The 26,161-nt window shown below is 42.4% G+C and overlaps 1 pseudogene; it reads right to left on the minus strand.

Annotated features, from left to right (window-relative positions):
• Positions 1–529: 529 nt before the first annotated feature.
• LOC109888911 (protein O-mannosyl-transferase TMTC3-like) overlaps positions 530–26,161 on the minus strand; it is a 65,059-nt pseudogene continuing 39,427 nt past the window's right edge.

Consider the following 26,161-nt stretch of genomic DNA (forward strand, 5'->3'; position numbering starts at 1 on the left):
TGGAAGGCTATGCGAAACGTTTGACCAAAGTTAAACAATTTAAAGGCTACCAAATACTAATTGAGTGTATGTAAACATCTGACCCACTGGGTATGTGATGAAAGCAATAAAAGCTGAAATAAATCATTCTCACTACTATTATTCTGACATTTCACATTCTTAAAATAAAGTGTTGATTGTAACGGACATAAGACAGGGAATTTTTACTCTGATTAAATGTCAGGAATTGTGAAAAAAACGGAGTTTAAATGTATTTGGCTAAGGTGTATGTAAACTTCCGACTTCAAATGTATATCGCCCCCTACTGTTGGGAGCTAGTCTCAGAAATCCCAGACCTAGATATACCGGAACACTTTTTAATGTGGAAGGCAACCGGTCTGCCAAGGGAGACTAGATGTTAGCTGTAAGACATACAGAAAAATAACACGTAGAAGTGAAAAGCACCTGGAATCCCCACCACTATCAAGCACCCAGGAGCCAAGTCGATATCAGGGCTCATATTAGAAAACAAGGGACATAGTTTTAAAAATACATTTACATTTATTTATTTTTAAAGCAATTAAAATTTAAATAATTTATCAATTAAATTGCAGGTGAAACATATTTGCCCATGACAAAAGTGATAGATATGGTGCTTGAATAGAATTGACATATCAGGTGGTTATTTTAGTGGCTGATTTGATGTGCTCTCTACAAATCTGATATCATTGCAGGCGAGACAGTTCTTTCTAGGCATTTAAATATTCTTGATCGATTACAATTGTAACACTTTCGGAGCACTCGTCTTGCATGATAAAAGATAGCCATGCTAAACAACGTAGCATATATTTTAAGTGGCAAACAATAACAGTACTGAGAGCTCACAGTGCATGCAATAAATAAACAAATACATACTGGACGTATATAAGCATCTGTACATACACTATGTAGTGTTTTAGGAGCTCAATGATATGTAAATGCATGATCATGTTGAGACTGACATATCACACTGACAATGTTTCTTAATTGAAGATGTCAGCAGATTTCCATTAGGGTAATCGTGACTGACAGTGAGTGCGAACAGATGGACACACCAACTTTCAGTGAGTGCGAAGAGGAAAAAGGAACAGATTGACACTGCACAGTAGAGGTCTGCAACTAATCACCAGGATACAAAACAATCATGGAACACTGAGGGGTTAAATAAGGGGTTAAAGAGAGGCGAAACGATGGCAGGCGAGTTTTTGTTTCACTTAGCTAATCATAGGTTTCTGACGAGTCACATTATCTCTTTCATCAAACATCAAACAAAAACACTTCCATTCCAGGTAACTCAAACTCAACATTAGAATGACAAGTTGAAAAAAAAAAAATCAAGATAGCAACAAACAGCATGTTAATTACGTGAAGGAAGACAGAGCGATGGAAAGAAAAAGAGAACAAGGTCAACGTGCTGAGCTGCAGTGGGAGAAATAAAAAATAAAGAGGAACTGTTATGCACAATAACTGTGCTGTGAAATCCTCCCTCAAAGAGAGAGGAAGCATCTTGTGTAAATGATAAAAAACACATGGCACAGCCTGAGGGAGAACATGGGAGGGAGAGGGGTGAGGAGGAGCATGTGTCACAATCCTCACGCCAAAACTGCCTGGTATTGTTGCAATCAGAGATGTTATGATACGTGAAGAGTGAAGACTAACAGCAGAAAACAATATTTCTGTCTGGTGGTGGGTCAGGTTGCATGGGGGGGGGGGTTGGACAGACATGAACTGAATATGAGACAAACAGCTCCATGGAAGCACTATGAGATAAGGGCTGTGCTATGAGGAGAGTAACACTGACGACGTGGCAAACAGGAAGTAGAGGGTGAGATCAATAAGTGAAAATAGTCAATGGGGTGAAATGTGGTGTAGTATGCTGGCGCAGCAGCTGTAGTAATGGGTTATTTGGAGATGCATACAACGTACAGAGATCCTGTATGCCTGCAGTAGTGTCCATTACGTCATTTCCTTTCATTGTTCGTGATACAATCATTCCTTTTTTAAACACAATACCTGGCTATGCACAGAGTGAGTCACACATAAAGAAATCCAGTGATCAACAACTTATCTAGTAAACATATCAAAACAAACCAGCATAAATTAGGATATGATAAAATGACATTCAGAAGAAGCAACACACAGGGTTATGCATCTGTAGTGGAGATTAAATAGACTATGACAAATCGTGCTGTTCAGAGAACAAGCAAACCACAATTTCCCTTTACTCGCAATGGTGTTAAAATTATGGGACACAGCAGGTAGGGTAGCCCCTAAACATGATAAAAATAATACAAAAATGAGTTAAACCATGCATGATGAAGTGGGGAGCGGTTTTGTTTCTTAAAACCAACCGAGTTTGTGGCATTGTCCGAAATGCCACCCTATTCACTACTATGGGCTACTAACCTATGGGTCCTGGTCAAAAGTAGTGCACTATATACACTGAGTGTACAAAACATTATTATTTTAATTTTACTTAAATAGGCAAGTCAGTTAAGAACAAATTCTTATTTTCAATGACGGCCTAGGAACAGTGGATTAACTGCCTTGTTCAGGGGCAGAACGACAAATTTGTACCTTGTCAGCTCGGGGATTCGATCGTGCAACCTTTCGGTTACAAGTCCAACACTGTAACCACTAGGCTACCTGCCGCCCGATTAAGGACAACTTACTAATATTGAGATCCATCCTTCCTTTTGCCTTAATACACACAGGAAACTGTTGAGCATGAAAAACCCAGCAGCGTTGCAGTTCTTGACACAAACTGGTGCGCCTGGCACATACTACCATACCCCGTTCAAAGGCACTTAAATATTTTGTCTTGCCCATTCACCCTCAATTGTCTCAACAGCTTAACTTATTGGCTCCTCTCTCCTTCCGTTCATTTAGACTGAAATGGATTTAATAAGTGACATCAATAAGGGAGCATACCTTTCAACTGGATTCACCTGGCCAGTCTGTCATGGAAAGAACATGTTCTTAATGTTTTGTATATGTTATTATAGGGTGCAATCTAGGACGCATCACACCTGTGATTCAGGAGCTGTTAGTAGCTCTACAAAAATGTGTCATGCGCTGCGGTAAATAACAACAAGGTTAATCACCACATAATATGAAGTCAATCTCCTCCAGTCTCTTCAAGGCGGTTGCCCGTTTCTTCTCTATATCTTTAATCTCTTTTGTGGATTCGCTCTTAGTCCTCAGCTATTTGTCAGCCTGGCTGCCGTCAAGATGCTCTGATTGGCTGTCGCCACCACCTCGAAAGCTTTTTGCAGAGGAGGATTTCCGTGCATTCTTCTTATTCCCGGCACCCTCCCCAACCCTATCGCTGTCGGTGGCTCCACTCCCTTCCTCCTCCTTACCCAGCTTCTTTTCCTCCGCCTTGGCTAGCGTAGCCGCGCCCTCTGCTGACGCTGGGCTCAGCGTCTGCCCCGCTGCAGACATGGGGCCGCCGTCTTGCCGCGCGCGATGCCCAGGTGGCGGCGCACATACTCCTCGTTGGGGCGCCAGGCTCCGCTCTCGGCAGGTCTCGCTCCTCGAAGTAGACCACACGCAGGGTTGTGTGTTCCCCCTTGCACGTTGGTGGGTGTCCATACGGAGGATCCTCTGGAAGCAGCTCTTGGCACACTGGATGTCCTTCTTGTGGTTCATCAGGATGTCTATCCCCCATGAGAATCAAACCGTTAACATGCTCTGGGTGGTGGTGCAGCAGCTCGTCTAATACAGGCAGGGCATCCACCTCCTGTCGAGACTGCGAGTGGAGCAGGGCCAGGTTGAAGAGGGCGCGACGGGTGGCCTCCCTCATCCAGCGCTCGCCTGTAACATTCTCGTCGGCGTCGTTGGCAAGCATCCCCAGGTTGAAGTAGCCGTTGGCATCGTCTGGCTCCTCCTGGATGTAGGTCAGGGAACGACGGTTGGCCTCCGGACGGAACCTGGGCTCACCTGGAAAACATAGACAAAGAAAAATGCACACCCACATGCACACGCACACACACACACATAATGGTTAGGGCACAATAACAACAACAGTCATTGTTTATTTAGTTGGAGGTAGGTGTGATTTGTTAAACGTGTTCGGATGGCAACATCACTATACTGGTTTGTGGGTAAAGGTGGGGCACGCACACTCAGCAAGTCACAGGTGCAGATTGTACAGCAAAAACTGTATGATAAGATAGGAATGGCATTCAATAAAATGTACACACAATTTATACTGCCCAACGTTTCACCATAAAGTTTTATTACATCTATCAGTGCTTGCAACTAAAGAGTGTCCCAAGAGTTTTCATTTTTTAATATTGACTTATTGTATGTGCCCTGTGCCTGTAAACTATGCTGGGTGTACGTGCAGCCGCACACTGTACGCGCAGCCGCAACAACCCCGTAGAGTGCCAAGTGACTCTTGCTGGCACCAAGTCAAAAACTCACACCTACAATTGAATCAACAGTTGGGCCACTGTGAACAGAATGAGAGTAATACCAAAAGAGAAAGAGCACAAAGAATACAGGGAGTCAGAACAAAAACATTGGTGGTGAGTGACAGCATTATTAGAACACCGTTATTAACAATAACACCTAGAGACAAAATTAATCTGTCATTTTACAGCTTGCAGCGAACCGTGAGTGATCTGGGCAGAGCCAGGGGAGTGCCGAGACACACACACACCACGCCACACACACACACCTAGTGGGTAGGGTTAAGGTGCATTTATAATAATTGTAATAATACTTATTTTGTCCAATTCCCAAATCTGAAATCCTTGTCGACCCAACCTGCTATCATGGTACATTTGCTCGCACCACGGGGGACCATTAATCACACTGGTATATCTTGTTAGTCTGCAAATGTGAAGAAAATGTCGATGTGTCGCGTGCTGGGACTTTTGTTTAAATTCACCTTCATGGTTAAGGGAGGACTGCCCCGGCCTCTTACCAAGAGGATAAGTTACGCTGAAAATGAGCGTGGGTAAAGAGAGCGGCCCAGGAGGAGGGGAAGGGGGTGGAGGAAAAGTCAGCACCAGGAAGAGGAGGAGGAGGCACCAAGGCAGCACCAGGACTGTGAACTTGGCCTTGAACTCACATGGCTCTCTGGGTAAACAATCTAGTCAACAGAGCTACAGACGGCACACCTGAAGGGCTCCAGTTCCAATGAAACCAAGCCTCTTCAGTAGAATAATTAAAGACATTAGGTTTGTTTAAAATAGAGCTCTAGTACTCTAATGCAATGTTAAATCTAACGCTATAGGTCCGGGGGTGTCAGAAATATTTTTGATATTTTCACAGCCATTATTATGTGCAAAATAGCTGCCGGTGGCATGAAAGGCTTGGGTTTAAATGAATAAATAAGTTGTAGGTGTGACGAGGGCTTGGACGCTCACTGGTCCAACAAGGTGTTCCATAGCTTAATACTGCATGTGTTTGTCTCAAGTTCTGTAGGTTATTGAATGTCTTTGCGTTGTCATCAACTCCAATTCGGCTGGGGGCACGAAATAATCTCCTCCTAGTCCATTGTGGAATAATACTACAAGTTTATATAATAGCATAGGCTAGTGCGTGATAGCAACAGTAAAAAAAAAATTAAACAGTTATTGCTCAATGTGTTTGGAGTCAACATTGTTGTAATTGGCTTCAACGAGTATAGGCCTTTACACATTGCACTGCACCTCCTGTAAACTGTATTGTATGTGTGAGTCATGTTCTCAATAAGCAAGATATACTGTAGGCCTACTGTTGATATGGAGTTATAGACGGAATAGCCTACGTTTGGAGGACCGTGTCTTTGGAAATGGGGATGGATACAAGCCTAATGGAGTATGCACTGCAGGTAGGCCTATGTGAATTGTGAATAATGCAAAAGCCTCACGAGTAGACCATTTGGAAACCTTTTATGCATAGGCTACTTGGCTAATGCATGGCCAGGATAAGAAAGACACCAGATACATTGTTGTGGAAACAAGGGTAGCCTATTAAGGGCTTTGTTTTTTTTTTATCAAACAAAAAAGGAACAGAATTTAAATGTTTCTAAATAGGAGTGTCACGGGATTATCTTATCTCTCATTCTATGACGGGCATATAGCCTACATGGAGTTTTTTTTAAATGCACAACCAAAATAATACCCCTCCCATCTCAGGGCAAGCGAGCTCATATAAGAAAGGTAAACTACCAATCCTGACACTAGGGTTTGAAAATAGAAGAGAGACGGCTTTAACAGGGCGAAATGGCAACCGAGCGTGCATTTGACAATTGGCTTGACAACAGCCCAAAATAGAGCCCCTTATCTCTTATCTGGTAATGTTTATTAATGACAAGATGAGTGATTCATTGTTGATTGATAATCTACATTTCAAATGGAACTTCCTGATTTTAAATAAAGGTTAACCAAACAAAACAACTGCTACGTGCTTTGGTTGAGCCTGGGTTGTATTCAGTAGGAGCAAAACGGAAGCAAACGGGCCGATACAGGAAGTGTCATTCCAGTATGCTTATTTTCGTTTTCCATTGCAAAACGTTTTGCTACGATGTGCACTAATGAATAAAACCTTGAGTTTCTCAACCTCAGTCACATACCGGATTCCTGCATGAGCAGGGCAGAGTTGAAGAGGGACAGTTTGTGGTGTGGGTTGAGCTCCAGGGCGTAGTTGAAGTTCTTCAGGGCATCTGAAGGCTCCTTCATCTCGATGTTGACGATGGCCAGGTTGTACCAGAGGTCAGCGTTGGATCTATCCAGCTCCAGGGCCCGCAGGTAGGCGTCCCGGGCCTCGGATGGCTTGTTCATCTTCAGCAGCAGCTCCCCTCTGGGTTTGTACAGAAAGAAAAGTGAAATCAAGCCAAATCTAAAGCTCACCTTCACAACTGGCTACGAAAAAATTGTAACTCTCATCTTATGGACATCAATTCTCTATGGTTGTTTGTTAAAAGGTCCAATGCAGCCGTTTTGATCTCAATATCAAATCATTTCTGGGTAACAATTGTGATTGTTTCCAAAAAGAAACTCTTAGAAAAGAGCAATTTCTCATGCAAGAATTTAGCTAGGACTGTCTGGGAGTGGTCTGAGTGGGGAGGGGGGGGGGGGGGGGGGGGAGTTGAAAACTAGCTGTTATTGGCTAGGTTTAGAACTCTCTTTCTTATTGGTCTAACTAATTTCTACCACTAAAATTGAATCATCATAATTTTCATAATTTCACAGTAGTATTACATCCTCAGTGTGGAAATATATATAAAACACAGGGGAATCATGTTTTTGACCCCACTGGGCCTTCTTTATCTACATGCTTTGATGAATCAAATCAAATCATCAAATCAAATTTTATTTGTCACATACACATGGTTAGCAGATGTTAATGCGAGTGTAGCGAAATGCTTGTGCTTCTAGTTCCGACAATGCAGTAATAACCAACAAGTAATCTAACTAACAATTCCAAAACTACTGTCTTATACACAGTGTAAGGGGATAAAGAATATGTACATAAGGATATATGAAAGAGTGATGGTACAGAGCAACATAGGCAAGATACAGTAGATGGTATCGAGTACAGTATATACATATGAGATGAGTATGTAAACAAAGTGGAATAGTAAAAGTGGCTAGTGATACATGTATTACATAAGGATACAGTCGATGATATAGAGTACAGTATATACGTATGCATATGAGATGAATAATGTAGGGAAGTAACATTATATAAGGTAGCATTGTTTAAAGTGGCTAGTGATATATTTACATCATTTCCCATCAATTCCCATTATTAAAGTGGCTGGAGTTGAGTCAGTGTCAATGTCAGTGTGTTGGCAGCAGCCACTCAATGTTAGTGGTGGCTGTTTAACAGTCTGATGGCCTTGAGATAGAAGCTGTTTTTCAGTCTCTCGGTCCCAGCTTTGATGCACCTGTACTGACCTCGCCTTCTGGATGATAGCGGGGTGAACAGGCAGTGGCTCGGGTGGTTGATGTCCTTGATGATCTTTATGGCCTTCCTGTAACATCGGGTGGTGTAGGTGTCCTGGAGGGCAGGTAGTTTGCCCCCGGTGATGCGTTGTGCAGACCTCACTACCCTCTGGAGAGCCTTACGGTTGAGGGCGGAGCAGTTGCCGTACCAGGCGGTGATACAGCCCGCCAGGATGCTCTCGATTGTGCATCTGTAGAAGTTTGTGAGTGCTTTTGGTGACAAGCCGAATTTCTTGAACACACGGTCACTATGATGTAGAGCAGACTGTATAGTGAATCATTTTTATTTTATTTTATTTTACCTTTATTTAACTAGGCAAGTCAGTCAAGAATAAATTCTTATTTACAATGACGGCCTACACCGGCCAAACCCGGACGATGCTGGGCCAATTGTGCGCCGCCCTAAGGGACTCCCAATCACGGCCAGTTGTCATACAGCCTGGATTCAAACCAGGGTGTCTGTAGCGAAGCCTCTAGCACTGAGAAGCAGTGTCTTAGACCGCTGCGCCACTCGGGAGCCCAAGCAGTCTGCTTGGTCAGCTGTGTTAGAGCAGAGTAAATAACTGGCTTTTGATGAACACACGGTCACTGTGATATAGTAGACTGTACAGTTGACAAGTAGTCTGACCAGCCAACTGTGTTACAGAGCCGATTAATGGCTTTGATGAAGGATGTAAACAAAATACCTTATGTTGGTGTAGAATTAGGGCTGTTGCGGTGACCATATATATTACCGCCACACCGGCAGTCATGAGTCACAGTAATCTCCTTGTATGCTCTCTGGACATGTGTTGGTAGTACCTAACTGGCTAACGACGTCAGGTCACTAATGGCCTGACACTCAATGCTCTATTGTACCTCTAACCACTCTGACATCAATGCAAATGCGATCGAAGCTTACATCAAACACTTATCAAAACAGTATTATGCCTTTAAAACTCAGCGTTAGTCAAAAATGTCTGACCTCAATGTGATGATCAATATGAAGAAAGAAGTTCAACAACAGGTTGAAACTGAGTGGAAAACTTGGTCATTGTGGATGTTGTTTGAAAGCTAAACAACAAAATGGACAGAGTTTCCTAAGGTGATGATTTATTCAAAGCATTTAAGCCGTTGCATGTAGAACAACCCTATGCATATTAGAGCTTATGTATACACATAGGCCTATATATGAGCCCAAGCCCCCCGCCCCCAAAACCTGAATTCAAATAATGATTGTGCCATTATACAATACATAGCCTAATAGCCTACCGCACGGCAGGCTATTACGCATGGCATTAAAAAAAAAGATTTAAGTAATCGCCTTTGAGTGTGGACTGTTATGTATTGTTACTTTCTATCCACGAGTCTGGGAGAGAACATATAGGCTTAGGCAATACAGGGCAGCTTACAGAGTTCGCCTACAATTATAGTGAATTTGATTTTGAATAGCCTAGTATTAGGGCATTTAAAAAATATATTTTCATAATTAATAAGCTGACATTACATTTAGCTACATATCTCACCACTGTGCGTTTCCATCTCCTCTCTCTCCTTCATCCCTTTCTCAAACGCGCAGAGATAGGGGCTGTCAACAGTTTAATTAAATACGTTTTTTCGTGAAAACCTGATACTATCGATGTTCCCGAAAAGATTTCACTTGGTTTCCCAAATTAAGCACGGGGTAGCTGCAGGAACAGGGTTGAAGAGCCCATAGCATACAGAGTTTGGGCGGAAAATCACCTGTCGCGCAGCGAGTGGTTGCATACTCCTCTAACAGTGGTTGATGCGTGAAGTGGAAGTATTCTTATAAGCCCAGACATTTCTATATGCAATCCCAGGTGAAAGCAGAGTTTTGATGGTTTCCACTAAAAAGTGGAGGATCCCAGCTGCTACTATAGTTATTTCTCAACTGTTCCACTCTAAAATCGGAGTAGCCTAGACGGCATGATTTAAACTGTGGAAAAGCGGTCTCCATTCACAATTTGAGTGCATAGGGATGATTCCCCTGCTCCTTTTCCTATCCGTTTGATAATGGAACATTTATTTATTTTTTGGGACATATTAGTAAAGATTAAATTGGGAATAGTCTGATGGTTGAAAATATGATCACTTGATTAGAGAACAGTGTGTGTCGCCTGAGGCAAGTCACAGAGCGCAAGCTTTTTTGTTGTTGCTACTTTACAAATAGTCAATAGCCTTCAGTCGCATCATGCAGCTCATATGTTTTGATTTCGAAGACATTCTAAAGGTTTGTATCATTCCAAATAACTCTAAATCTAGCGTATAGGGCCTTTTTCAAATGATCACTTTTACACTCAACATAGCCACTTCATATTCGCACTAGCTCCGGAATGGGAAAAAATATCCTTTCCATTTTATTCAGCTAAGTTGAATAATATACTTTTATTTATTTTTTTTACAATAAAATCACATAATATAAAATAATGGCATGGGACTCATAAGCATATCTTGTCTGATAAATGAAGTAGTCTTAAGTCTATGGCATGACTCCTATTCGGTTTTTCTGAAATACATTTGTCATATCATGTTTTTTCAGCCCTGCCTAAAATTGATTTATTGTGATGGTGTATATTAAATGGCTTATTATACTTTTATAAATGTTCCAGATGTTCCAAAGGCACGCATCAGCGGCTTGTAAGTGTGGAGGCCTGGAGATGCTAACCATGTTTTATGTTCATTAACGGTCAATTACCATGAGACCGGCAGTCAATTGCATAACAATAACTGTCTGATAAAATGTCATGACCGCCGAAGTCCAACATAGAATCTAGAATGACTGCTTATGTAATTGATTCGTTTAAGTCTAATTAGACATTTACAACCTACGTCAGCAGTCAATGGACCCTTCGCTGAGTTGAATTAATGTAATTGACTGCTTACGTATGTTGTAAATTAATTAATTCAACTTCTGATGGAGTGCCTACTGACATATGGTAACCATTCAAATATCAGTATGCTCAAGGTTGTAATTAAACAGTTATGATGTAGATTGTACATCACCCTGATGGAGGTAGTAAATACACTAAATAGACTTCTGATGAAGGATGTTAAGAGATAGTCAACAGCCTTGTTCAACATCATTATTCTGATATGGTGTAAACTAACCATCTTGCCAACTGATGTAGGATGTTAGTAAAGGGGCCTTGCCTGCTGATGTAGGCTTGCTTGAAGTCAGGCCTCATGCTGATGGCCTGTCTGTAGAGTTGGTACGGCTAAGGTTTGCCAGGTTAATGTACAACGCTCAGGTGGTTGGGCGCCACACGGGTGGCGTACTTCTTCCCTGGAATGATCTTGAAGGGTAACATAATAAACTAGTCCTTATCTCTAATTTGTTGACGATTGATCAGTAACTGATCCATGATGCTTGTTCCACATGAAAGAGATTAGATCACACTATATTATATGCTTGCAGTTGTTTTGGTTTGTTATTAACGTCGTTCTGACAGGTTAGGGGTACTGGACACTAGTTTGCCAGGTGAACTATTACGAAACAAGTGTTATTTTCTTCTCAGGAAGGCCAAGTCTGAATATTTTATGTCTGTTACCACTGATAACCTGAATGACCTTAGAAAGTTTTGGAAGGCTATTAAGCTCTATGTCTGGTAACAGTAATGTTAATGAATTAACGTCATGTGTTTTGAAGGACACTGTTGCTATATATGACAAAACTGAAATGCTGAATTGTTTCAATGAGCACTTTGTATCATCTGGTAGGAGCATGCAGTTGCATGGTTTGCTAACTATCTGTCTGATAGAACTCAGTGCACTCAATTTGATGGGCTTTTGTCTGTTTAAATTGTCTGTATTGAATGGTGTGCCCCAAGGCTCTGTACTTGGTCCTCTCTTATTCACTATTTATATAAATGATTTAGACAAGCATGTCCAAAATGCACAACTTCATTTTTATGCTGATGATACTGTTATTTACTGTTGTGCCTTGTCTCTTACAAAAGCTTTCCAGAACATGCAAACTGCTTTTTACTGTTCAACATACCTTGTGTCAATTGAACCTTATCCTCAATACTGACAAAACAAAACTAATGGTGTTTTCTAATGCAAGAAATATACCTCTGAACCTTTCACTTATTACTACCTGTCAGGGCAAGGAGATTGAGGTTGTAACCTCATATAAATATCTTGGAATTTTAATTGATGACAGCCTATCTTTTAAATTGCATATTCAACAATTTACAAAAAATATTGAAGCTGAAATTGGGATTTTATTTTTGGAATAAGGCCTGTTATTCTTTTGAAGCCAGAAGGAGGCTATATATCCCTAGACTATGGGGATATTTTATATATGAATGCTTTCACTCAGTGTTTGAGATCAATTGACACTCTTTACCATGGTACTTTGAGATTTATTTTAAACTGCAAAACCCTTACGCACCACTGAACTTTGTATACCAGGGTTGGCTGTCCTTCTCTAGTCACTCGTAGGCTCAGTCACTGGTATACTTTTATTTACAAAGCCATTTTGGGTTTACTACCTTTTTATTTTGCATTTTTGTGGTGGGTACTCTCTTCGTTCGCTGGACTTTATCCTGCTAACTGTTCCAAATGTCCGAACTGAATTTGGTAAAAGGGCTTTTATGTACTCTGCGCCATCGCCTTGGAACACCTTACAAAATACTTTTCAACTGGAAGAACTTGTCCCGATTTGGTGTTTTTAAATCACTGATGAAGGATTTTGAGGCTGATTCCCTGACCTGTCAATGTTTTTAATTTGCTGTTTTATACTCTTGTGAATTCGATGGTTTTTACTAGATTACTTGTAGTTTTTCATGTTGTCTGTCTAATTTCTTTGTAATGACTTGGTGCTGCCTATCTTGGCCAGGGCGCTCTTGAAAAAGAGATTTTAATCTCAATGAGCCCTTCCTGGTTAAATAAAGGTTAAATTAAATAAATAAAAGAGAACGTAGACCAGGAGTTCTCAAAGTCCAGTCTACAAATATATTTTTTTACATTACATTTTGAACATTACTAACAGATTAAACACATTTTGAACACATTTTGGCTGAGGGATCCATGGGATACATTTAAAGGGTGTTAAATAATACAATGTATTAAATGAACAAATATATGTAATTCATTCATTAAAGTGATCATTCAGAATTTTGGCAATGAGCCCATTTATCTTCCTTCATACTGGACACGGACATACAAATGGTATTGACATGTTCATCTGACTCTGGGGAAATAGATAAAGGGCCTCATTGCCAAAATCCCAAAGTATCCATTTACCTCTCTGGGATAGGCCAATTGCTCTCCACTTGGCCAATTGCCAGGGAAAATGCAGAGCGCCAGATTAAAATAAAATACTATAAAATTCAAACTTTCATGAAATCACACATGTAAGATACTCAATTAAAGCTACACTCGTTGTGAATCCAACCAACATGTCAGATTTCAAAAAGGCTTTTCGGCGAAAGCATAAGAAGCTATTATCTGATGATAGCACAACAGTAAACAAAGAGATAAATAATATTTCAACCCTGCATGCGCTACTCAAAACGCAGAAATAAAATATAAATCATGCCTTACCTTTGACAAGCTTCTTTTGTTGGCACCCCAATATGTCCCATAAACATCACAAATGGTCCAGTTTGTTCGATTAATTCCGTCTATATATATCCAAAATGTCAATTTATTTGGCGCGTTTCATCCAGAAAAAAACAGCTGCCAATTTGCGCAAGGTCACTACAAAATATCTCAAAAGTTACCTGTAAACTTTGCCAAAACATTTCAAACTACTTTTGAAATACAACGTTAGGTATTTTTAAGTGTTAATAATCGATCAAATTGAAGACGGGTCTATCTGTTTTCAATACAGGACAACAACAAACTGGCGCTATTTTTCTAGTCTTGCCCAACTCTCAACAGTGTTACACTGTTTCAAGATGGCTGTACTTCTTCATTTCACAAAGGAATAACCTCAACCATTTTCCAAAGACTGGTGACATCCAGTGGAAGCGGTAGGAACTGCAAACAATTGGTTTTAAAATCCAGTTCCCCAATGAAATCTCATTGAATAGACAGTGACCTAAATGGTTAGTCCTCTGGGTTTTGCCTGCTACATAAGTTCTGTTATACTCACAGACATGATTCAAACAGTATTAGAAACTTCAGAGTGTGTTCTATCCAAATCTACTAATAATATGCATATCTTATATTCTTGGCATGAGTAGCAGGAAGCTGAAATTGGGCACGCTATTTATCCAAAAGTGAAAATGCTGCCGCCTATCACAGAGGTTTCTAAAGGAGGAATATGTCATATTTTTGCATTGTAACTTCAGACAATGTCCTTAATATATCTGCAGTAATAGTGTAATGACGTTTCACAATATGTTATCCCACTTGAATGGTGCAGCCTTCTTATATTGTCAAAAGGCATCTCTTGTTGTCAAATTGACTGGGGCAAGCATCAAACATATAGAAATAGCCCCCAGTCAATTTGACAACAAAAGATGTTCCTTCCCAGGGCCCATGTCCGGCCAGTCATTGTAAAACTCATTGCATGCTATTTCTATCTCACTCGAGTTGTGGGGTCCTTGATTAACTTGCCATCACAAAAGGGCGTCCCCGGGCCCCGAAAGCCCATGACGTAGAGAATGTAGTGAGCTTATGGTACGTTCTTAACTCTGTTACACTCACCCCACAGAGATCCAAGCCATCAAGCTGAGCACAACTTGTGCATCCGGGTCATGGCACTACTGTTACCCGGGTCAGTGTGCTGCTAACAGCTTAGCTTCCTCCACTGTCCCGACTGCCCGATCCTGGGCTCGAACCAGTGATCCTCTGCTTCGCAACGCACGTGACCTCCCTCCCTTGATAACGTTCGAACTTGTTGAGCCACCCAAATGGTAACAATTGGATGGCTCCATCCTTGACTTTCCAAGCTAGCTGTGGAGTGAGCTTATGGTACGTTCTTAACTGTTACACTAACATCACTTTTCATGAGATTTTGGATCTTAATTTGAGAGATAGCATTGCAGGAAATGCAAACTTGTAGTGTATTCAAGGCTTAAAAAGGTTTATTAAGTTTGTAATTTCCACTTTAAAATGTCAAACTTGATTTGCCCTAACGAAAAATTTCCATTAATTATAATTCACATTTCCTGTTGCTGCAGAATTATTTTCCTGCTGTAGCAAACTGGCTCAAATTAAGATCCTACATCTGTACCGACGTTTCAGACATGGCCTTAAAATTACAAAGCAATCAACAGAAGAGACAACAAGTCACTTTCTTAGAGGCCTAATAATGACTGAGCTGGAAAACTAGCATATCAATATAATTTCAAAGCCACCGACAGCCTCTGATGTGGGCAATATGCTTCTGTCATGGCCAACATGAGTGGAATTGTTTCACAGTTGGATTTTCTTGGAAGAAAAAGATCAAATTTGTATATATATCCCAGGGTCATACATTTCTATACTAGCCACACATACAGCCAGAGGGAGAGAAGATCTGTTTCTTTTATGTTTTCTAAGCCGATTAATCGAATCAGAGTTTACGCAGTTTGTCACACCCTGACCTTAGAGAGCCTTTTTATGTCTCTATTTGGTTTGGTCAGGGTGTGATTTGGGTGGGCATTCTATGTTCTGATTTCTATGTTTTGTGTTTCTATGTTTTGGCCGGGTATGGTTCTCAATCAGGGACAGCTGTCTATTGTTGTCTCTGATTGGGATTCATACTTAGGCAGCCTTTTTCCCTTTTGTTATTGAGGGAGGTTATCTTTGTTTGTGGCACTATAGCCCTTGTAAGCTTCACGGTCGTGTCTTTGTTTCTTGTTTTGTTGGCGTCATTTATATAAATAAAGTAACGTACGCCCACCACGCTGTGCTTTGGTCCACTTCTTCTTCAGACGGTCGTGACACATTCTTTCAAATACATTATGAGAACATGAGACTGAGGCAGGGACTTCCTCCATCGACAGGCTCACAGAACCGTATAAAACACGTACTAAAGCACCATGTTGTCCGTTTCATGCCATGGGGTTGTCAGTCGTTGGATTCCTGGACAGAAGCGGAAATCTGGATATAGAGAGTTAACTCGTTTGGGGAAAACCAAATGAATAAGAGGCATGATCAAAATAAGTGTAGTGTATCAAAAGCAATTATCATTGGGCCCCACGCGGAAATCCTGTTCAGTCCCTTCAGCATCGGTCATCGAAACATGATGGCCATAGCCGCTTGCATGCTTCAGCTGAAAAATCTCTTTAAAGCTCAGACAAGGCCTCGCCTGTTCCGTTTCGTGAGGATAAAATTGAAGAAATCAGCCCCGCTGCTTATTCACAAAATCGTAATTTGTTTCGAAGCTGACCCCTCGCATGGGAAGTACAGTCAGGCCCTTCAAATTATTATTATCAAATAGGCCATAGTCCAGAATTTGTTTTTCTTCTGGAAGTTTGGGGTGGATAAATTGAGGGAACTGTCACTCATAAATGACAAAGAAACACCACATCAACGCTTACCTACAATAATGACCAAAGGGCTTTCACATGCCAGTCATGTTTGAGGGATTTCTTATGCTATTTCATGAGGTTTTTAACAAGGAGATCGGATCACAGAACTCGGTTTGTATTTTATGAACAATAGAATAGTGAGAACTGGGCAGTTACAGAGAGAGACCGACAGTAGAGATGTAATCTAGAGTCTGCAGCGCAACCACTAGGCCAGGCTGAGGCACTGCCATTTCCTTGATTCCTTAGATAAACCAACTGAGGGATTGGGGTAGGAAATTAGGCCAGCCTCCCGTTGACCTCTAAAATGTAACCTCATCAGAGCTGAGGCGACGGAGCTGCATTTCTAAGCATTAGACAGCTGAGCATTAGCTCAGACTATTAAACTGACTATTAAATGATCAATTAATGCCAAAGGTTTTTACAAAGACAAGACTTCAGGAGACCTTTAACATTTAAATGATGATCAATGTTCTGTCAAGCGTGAAGAAGTGCCCCTATAGTTGACTATGGTAATTGAAGCTGCACTTAATTTTGTAGAATATTGGCCTGTTGGAATCTACAACTCCCTACTTACATTGCACAGTTCGGACATGATCTGATTTATCTCTAGAGAAACTGCGCATCGAGCCCACAAAAAGTGAAAAATAACCAACATTTTGGTTTGGGTAGGAAGTCAGATAAGAGGCATGGCCTTTATTGACCTCCATCATCATAACAGACTAGAGGTGAATGAGTTGCACTGATTAGCATTAGACAGCTAAACATGATTTGATGACTAAACATTTAAATTCATGTCAAAGAATGATGCTGGAATGTATAACATCCATTTTACGGACTCCTGGCCCATTCTGCTATTTTGTGGGGGAGAGTTTTTGGCACTAATCTTAACTTTTTGTGTACATAATGTTTCCACCATCGTTTCCTATGACTGAAAAGAGCTTCTGGACATCAGAACAGCGGTGACTAACCTTAATTTGGATGAAGATTTCTACTTCAATGATTCAGCCGCACATGACATACTGCTCACCCCGGACTAGGCACTAATCCCCGGCACTCAGAAGAGAAAGATGGCGATAGAGGCCAATGTGCGAGTACCCTGATAAAACTACAGCGGAGAGTAAATAATCCGCCTCTACCCTCTGTTCTATTGGGAATGCACATTCACTGGAGAATAGTGCTGAGCGATTAACCAAAATGTTGGTTAGTTATGCCCAAGAGGGTGGTGTGTCTCCTTGTTAACAACAGCTGGTGCGCGACCTCTAATATTAAGGAAGTGTCAAGGTTCTGCTCGCCTGATGATAAACTGTAGATCAGGGGTACTCAACTCTTACCCTACGAGGTCCGGAGCCTGTATGTTTTCTGTTCTACCTGATAATTAATTCCACACACCTCTTGACACAGGTCTAAATCAGTCCCCGATTAGAGGTGAACAATGAAAAAAAATCTGGCTTCGAGGTCCAGAGTTGAGTTTGAGGGCTGTAGACCACACTATTTACCAAAATAGTTTATCTATATTTACCACTACAAACCAAGCTGTGTAAAGCCATATGCAAACAAAAGGCTCACCCAGAGGCAGAAGAAATCTGTCTTACCTCATTTCTACCAGCATGTCACCTGTGCAACGAGAGGCGAAAAAAGAAACTATACACCACCACTCCACACACAGAGACGTATACAAAGCTCTCCCTCCCCCTCCATTTGGAAAATCTGACCATAACACTATCCTCCTGATTCCTACTTACAAGAAGAAAATAAATCTAACAGGAAGTACCTGTGACGCGTTCAATACTGAAATGTTCTGATAAAGCAGATGCTAAGCTACATGAATGTTTCACTAGCACAGACTGGGATATGTTCTGAGATTCATCAGATGGCATTGAGGAGTACGCCACATCAGTCACTGGCTTCATTAATAAGTGCAGACAATGACAATGCCCCCACAGTGACTGTACGTACATATCCTAACTAGAAGCCATGGATTACAAGCAACATGCGCACTGAGCTCAAGGCTAGAGCTGCTGCTTTAATGGAGCTGGACACTAACCCGGACGCTGATGAGAAATCGCTCTATGCTCTCAGACAAACCATCAAACAGGCAAAACGTCAATACAGGACTAAGTAGGAATTCTACTATGCCATGTAGCACTCACATCTGTAACCATGAAATACTTTGAACGGCTGGTCATGGCTCACTCACATCAACACCATCATCCCAGACCCCGCTCCAACAGATCCACAGATGACGCAGTCTCTATTGCAATCCACACTGCCCTTTCCCACTTGGACAAAACTAACATCGATGTGAGAATATTGTTCATTGACCACAGCTCAGCATTCAACACCATAGTGCCCTACAAACTCATCACTAAGCTAAAGACCCTGGGACTGAACACCTCCCTCTGCAACTGGATCATGGACTTCCTGATGCGACGCCCCCAGGTGGTGAAGGTAGGCAACAACACATCCGCCGCGCTGACCCTCAACACGGGGGGCCCCTCAGGGGTGCGTGATTAGTCCCCTCCTGTACTCCCTGTTCACGACTCCAACACCATCAATACGTTTTCCGACGACACAATGGTGGTAGGCCTGATCACCAACAACGATGAGACAGCCTATAGGGAGGAGGTCAGAGACCTAGCAGTGTGGTGCCAGGACAACAACTTGTCCCTCAATGTCAGTAAGACAAAGGAGCTGATCATGGACTACAAGGAAGCAGGCCCCCATTTACATCGAAGGGGCTGTAGCGGGGAAGGTCGAGAGTTTCAAGTTCCTTGGTGTCCGCATCACTAAGGATCTATCATGGTCCAAACACACCAACACAGTCATGAAGAGGGCAGGACAATGCCTCTTCCCCCTCAGGAGGCAGAAATGATTTGATATGGGCCCTCAGATCCTCAAAAAGTTCAACAGCTGCACCATTGAGATGGTCGTGCGGACAGCATACTACATCACTGGGGCCAAGCTCCCTACCATCCAGGACCTCTATACCAGGCGGTGTCAGAGGAAGGACCTAAAGATTGTCAAATACTTCAGTGCCCCAAGTCATAGACTGTTCTCTCTGCTACCACACAGCAAGTGGTGCCGATGCACCAAGTCTGGAACCAGCAGGATCCTGAACAGCTTCTACCCCCAAGCCATAAGACCGCCAAAAAGTTAAATACTGTAGTTAACCAAATAGCTACCCGGACTATCGGCATTGACCCTTTTTGCACAAACTTTTTTGACTCATCACATATGCTGCTGCTACTGTTTATTATCTGTCACTTTATTCATAGTTATATGTTCATATCTACCTAATTACCTCGTACCCCTGCACATCGACTCGGTATTGGTATCCCTTGTATATTGTGTATCTTATTACGTGTTTTACTTTTCTATTATTTCTCTATTTACTTTCTCTGCATTGTTGGGAAAGTCCTGTGAGTAACCAATTCACTGTTAGTTCACACCTGTTGTTTACGAAGCATGTGACCATTTTTTTTTATTTGAGTTGATTTCAAAAAGGTGCTCCTTTAAGGTTGTCCTGTTGATCAATGATCTGTCATGTGTAGAGATTAAACCAGGTGCCAGGACATCATTGTAAAAAATACCTTGTTCAAACCTGACTGCCTGGATAAACAAAAGGTTAAAAAAAAGCAACTGACAACAAATAGAAAACACAACTTAACACAGAGGGATTTTGTCTAAAAGCCTGGCACAATGAACAATGAGACACTATTCTTCCCACTCGCTGCTGGTACCTCCCAGCTACCGATTCTTCTCGTTGTCATGTCCCTCAAAGGATGATGAAGGAGAAACATTATGAAAAACAAACAACTGATGTTTCCCCTCTTAAATACACCTGGGGGCTGAGGCGTTGTTGGCCTTATGATATACAGTACCAGTGGCATGAGGGATTTGGCAACCAGGTAGGCTTCCTCAGCTTCCTTGGACTCGTTCAGGTTTTTGTAGGTCCTCCCCACATTCATATGGGCTCCGATGTCATGCCACATGAGAATGCACATGGGTTTAGGTATGACAACTTGGCAGGGATATCAAGACTGAATCGGGTTTAGGGATTAGTAGTACTGTACATGCCCATGCAGTCAGGTCAGGTGGTAGTTTGGCTGAACAGTATATCTGAACTGAGCTAATCTGAGGGAGTTTAGAGGAACACTGTATGTGTGCCAATTGCCACCCTATTTCCAATATAGGGCACTACTTTTGGGACGCATCATTTCAATAGGACCACACAATACACAGCACAGCTCTACAATGGTGTAGTGATGGAGAAACAAATCTTTACAGTTAAGTATCACAACATTACTCTTAGACAATATTATTTCGATATTTGACTCACACACACACACACACACACACAGTTGAAGTCGGAAGTTTACATACACCTTAGCCAAATACATTTAAACTCTGTACCCCACACAGGTCCCTCAGTCAAGCAGTGAATTTCAAAAACAGATTCAACCACAAAGACCAGGGAGGTTTTCCAATGAGTCAAAGGGCACCTATAGGTGGATGTATCCATAAATTCAAAAGCAGACATTAGATATCCCTTTGAGCATGGTGAAGTTATTAATTACACGTTGGATGGTGTACTGTATCAATACACCCAATCACTACAAAGACACAGGCATCTTTCCTAACTCAGTTGCCGGAGAGGAAGGAAACCACTCAGCGATTTCACCATGAAGCCAACGGTGACTGTAAAACAGTTAGAGTTTAATGACTGTAATATGAGAAAACAGAGGATGGATCAACAACATTGTAGTTACTCCACGATACTAACGTAATTGACAGAGTTAAAAGAAGCAAGCTTGTACAGAATAAAAAATATATTCCAAAACATGCATCCTGTTTGCAACAAGGCACTAGAGTAAAACTGCAAAAATGTGGCAAACAAATTAACTATATGTCCTGAATACAAAGTGTTATGTTTGTGGCAAATCCAACACAACACGTTGAGTACTACTCATATTTTCAAGCACGATGGTGGCTGCATCATGTTATGGGTATGCTTGTCATCGGCAAGGACTAAGGAGTTTTTTGGGGGATAAAAATAAACGGAATAGAGCTAAGCACAGACAAAATCCTAGAGGAAAATCTGGTTCAGTCTGCTTTCCAACAGACACTGGGAGACAAATTCACCTTTCAGCAGGAAAATAACCTAAAACACAAGGCCAAATATACAATATAGTTGCTTACCAAGTCGACATTGAATGTTCCTGAGTGGCCTAGTTAGATTTTCAAGCCAACTTAAGTTAAAACTCTATGGCGAAACTTGAAAATGGCTATCTACCAATGATCAACAACCAACTTGACAGAGCATGAATACTTTTTAAAAGAATGTGCAAATATTGTACAATCCAGGTGTGCAAAGCCTTTAGATTCACAGCTGTAATCGCTGCCAAGGGTGATTCTAACATAGCAAGGGTGTGAATACTTAAGCAAATTAGATATTTCTGCATTTCATTTTCAATAAATGTGCAAACATTTCTAAAAACACGTTTTCACTATGTCATTATGCGGTATTGTGTGTAGATGGGTGAGAAAAACATATTTAAATCAAGTTATTCAGGCTGTAACAACAAAATGTGCAATAAGTCAAGGGGTATGAATGATTTCTGAATTCACTGTAAGTTGACCTAAGAGTTGTGCAAAGTTGGTAGAATCATATTTAAAATGATTCACAGCTGTAATGGCTGCCAAAGGTCAAGTATTACTCTGGGGTGTGAAGACATTCAGTGCCGTGAAAAAGTATTTGCCCCCTTACGGACTTTCTCTATTTTCTGTCAAGATGGCACCGGAGAACAAGGCTAACCAATTGTGGATTTATGCGTGTTTTGTTTGCAACTTATTTTTAAAAACTTATTTTGTACATAATGTTGCTGCTACTGTTTCTTGTGACTGAAAATAACTGCTGGACATCAGAACTGCCATTACTCACCACGGACTGGCAGAATCCCTTTTTTCCTTTAACGAGGCGGACGAGCCCAACGTGAATAATAGATTGCTTTCCCAGGGAGAGGCCCAGATCCCCGTCATTGCGTGAAGAGAATGCAGAGAAAAAGAGGCCAGAGGGGGACTGCCTTCTGATAATTCGTAGGTGATCGAATAAACCCCCACAACCTTCCATTCTACTAGCAAACATGCAATCTTTGGAAAATAAAATCGATGACCTACGAGGAAGATTAAACTACCAACGGAACATTCAAAACTGTAATATTTTATGCTTCACGGAGTTGTGAATGAACAATGACATTATCAACATATGGCTGGTTATACGCTGAATCGACAGAACAGTGGCGTCTGATAAGACGAGGGGCGGCGGACTATGTATTTTTGTAAATAACAGCTGGTGCTCGATATCTAAAGAAGTCTCGGTTTTGCTCGCCTGAGGTAATCATGATAAGCTGTGGACCACACTATCTACCGAGAGAGTTTATCTGTATTTGTCGTAGCTGCCGACATACCACCACAGACTGATGCTGGCACTAAGACCGCAATGAATGAGCTGTATTTCGGCATAAGCAAACAGGAAAACGCTGACCCAGAGGGGTCGCTCCTAGTGACCGGGGACTTTAATGCAGGGAAACATAAATCGGTCTTATCACATTTCTATCAGCATGTTAAATGTGCAACCAGATGAAAAAGAACTCTGGACCACTTTTACTCCACACACAGAGATGCATACAAAGCTCTCCCTCACCCTCCATTTGGCAAATCTGACCATAATTCTATCCTCCTGATTCCTGCTTACAAGCACAAATCAAAGCAGGAAGCACCAGTGATTTGATCAATAAAAAAGTCGTGAGATGAAGCAGATGGTAAGCTACAGGACTGTTTTGCTAGCACAGACTGGAATACGTTCCGGGATTCCTCCGATGGCATTGAGGAGTACACCACGACAGTCACTGGCTTCATCAATAAGTGAATCAATGACGTCGTCCCCACAGGGACCGTAATTACATACCCAAACCAGAAGCAATGGATTACAGACAACATCCGCATTGAGCTAAAGGCTAGAACAGCCGCTTTCAAGGAGCGGGACTCTAACCCGGATGCTTAGAAAAAAATCCCGCTATGCCCTCTGACAAACCATCAAACAGGCAAAGCATCAATACAGGACTAAGATCGAATCATACTACACTGGCTCTGACGCTCGTCGGATTTCGAAAGGCTTGCAAACCATTAGAGGGAAACACAGCCGAGAGCTGCCCAGTGACACGAGCCTACCAGACGAGCTAAACAACTTCTATGCTCGCTTTGAGGAAAATAACACTGAAACATGCATAAGACCTTTAAACAGGTCAACATTCACAAGGCCGCAGGGCCAGGCAGATTACCAGGACGTGTACTGCGAGTATGCGCTGACCAACTGACAAGTGTCTTCACTGACATTTTCAACCTCTCCCTGTCCGACTCTGTAATACCAACATGTTTAAACCACCAAAGTCCCTGTGCCCAAGAACGCTAAGGTAACCTGCCTAATTGACTACCGACCCATAGCACTCACGACTGTACTTTGAAAGGCTGGTCATGGCTCACATCAACACCATTATCCCAGAAACCCTAGACCCACTGCAATTTGCGTACCTCCTTAACAGATCCACAGATGATGCAATCTCTATTGCACTCCACACTACCCTTTCCCACCTTGACAAAAGGAACACCTATGTGAGAATGCTATTCATTGGCTACAGCTCAGCGTTCATCACCATAGTGCCTTCATGGTGGTATGGGTAGGTAACATGGGTAGGTAACATCCGCCACACTGATCCTCAACACAGGGGCCCCTCAGGGGTGCATGTTCAGTGGAGCAGGTTGAGAGCTTCATGTTCCTTGGTGTCCACATCACCAACAATCGAACATGGGCGAAGCATGTATACACAACTCTCTGTTGTTATCATCTACAGTTTGCATCGTCACATTAATAACTCAACCTACATGTACATATTACCTCAATTAACCGGTGCCCCCGCACATTGACTCTGTACCGGTACCCCACTGTGTATAGTCTCACTATTGTTAATTTACTGCTGCTCTTTAATTACTTGTTACTTTTATTTCTTATTCTTACTCATATTTTTAACTGCATTGTTGACTAGGGGCTTGTAAGTAAGTATTTCACTGTAAGGTCTACCTGTTGTATTCGGCACATGTGACTAATACAATTTGATTTGATTCATGCTTGAAAACCCACAAACGTTGGAGTTAAAGCAGTTCTGCATGGAAGAGTGGGCCACAATTTCTCCACAGTGACATGAGAGACTGATCAACAGCTACAGTAAGTGTTTGGTTGGAGTCATTGCTGCTAAGGGTGACACAACCATCTGAGTGTAGGGTGGCAATGACTTTTTTCACAAAGGGGCATTGGGTGTTGCATAACTTTGTTTATTAAATAAGTATGCAATTGATGTGTTATTTGTTCAATCAGGTTCCCTTTATCTAATATTAGGTTTTGGTTGAAAATCTAATAACATTCAGTAGAAAAAAATATGCAAAAGTAGAAATAATTAGAAAGGTGTGACGACCGTCGTTCGAATGAGACCAAGATGCCGCGTGAGGTGGGTTACTCATATTCTTTAATGATAACCAGGAAAAACGAAACGTACAGCCTTGTAGGGCTCAACAGCAACAATACAAGAACAAGATCCCACAACATAGGTGGGAAAAAAGGCTACCTAAGTATGATTCCCAATCAGAGACAACAATAGACAGCTGCCTCTGATTGGGAACCACACTCGGCCAAACACAAAGAAATAGAACACAGAATGCCCACCCAAACCAAATAGAGACATAAAAAGGCTCTCTAATGTCAGGGCGTGACAGTACCCCCCCCAAAGGTGCGGACTCCGGCCGCAAAACCTGAACCTATAGGGGAGGGTCCGGGTGGGCATCTATCCTCGGTGGCGGCTCTGGTGCGGGACGCCGACCCCGCTCCACCTCTGGCTCCCCCCACTTTGGTGGCGCCTCTGGTGCAGGGACCCTCGTCGTCGACCCTCTCTGCAGGCCTCGGGCCGGGGACCCCGTCGCTGGAGGCCCCGCGCCGGGGACCCCGCCGCTGGAGGCCCCGTGCCATGGATCGTCACTGGAGGCTTCGTTCTTGGAGCTGGCACAGGATATACTGGGCCGTGGAGACGCACTGAAGGTTTGGAGCGCAGAGCTGGCACAACCCGTCCTGGCTGGATGCTCACCCTAGCCCGGCAACTGCGCGGCGTTGGCACAGGACACACTGGGCTGTGGAGACGCACCGGAGACACAGTGAGCAGAGCCGGCGCAGGATATCCTGGACCGAAGAGACGCACCGGAGGCCAGGAGCGCTGAGCCGGCACAATCCGTCCTGGCTGAATGCCCACTCTAGCTCGACAAATGTGAGGAGCTGGAATGTAGCGCACCGGGCTGTGCATGCGCACCGGAGACACACTGCGCAAAGCCGCATAACATGGGGCCTGACTAGTCACACTCTCCTCACGGTAAGCACGGGGAGTTGGCTCAGGTCTATAACCTGACTCTGCCAATCTCCCCATGTGCTCCCCCCAAAACATTTTTGGGAGGGGCTGCCTCTCGTGCCTGCTTCGTCGTGCCAACTCCTCGTATCTTCGCCGTTCTGCTTTTGCTGCTTCCATTTCTTCCTTAGGACGGCGATATTCTCCAGCCTGCGTCCTGGGTCCCTTGCCTTCCAGTATCTCCTCCCATGTACACTCCTCCAGAAAACGCTGCTTGGTCTTTTTGTGG

This window comes from Oncorhynchus kisutch, linkage group LG4, assembly GCF_002021735.2.
Source record: "Oncorhynchus kisutch isolate 150728-3 linkage group LG4, Okis_V2, whole genome shotgun sequence".
Lineage (NCBI taxonomy): Eukaryota > Metazoa > Chordata > Actinopteri > Salmoniformes > Salmonidae > Oncorhynchus > Oncorhynchus kisutch.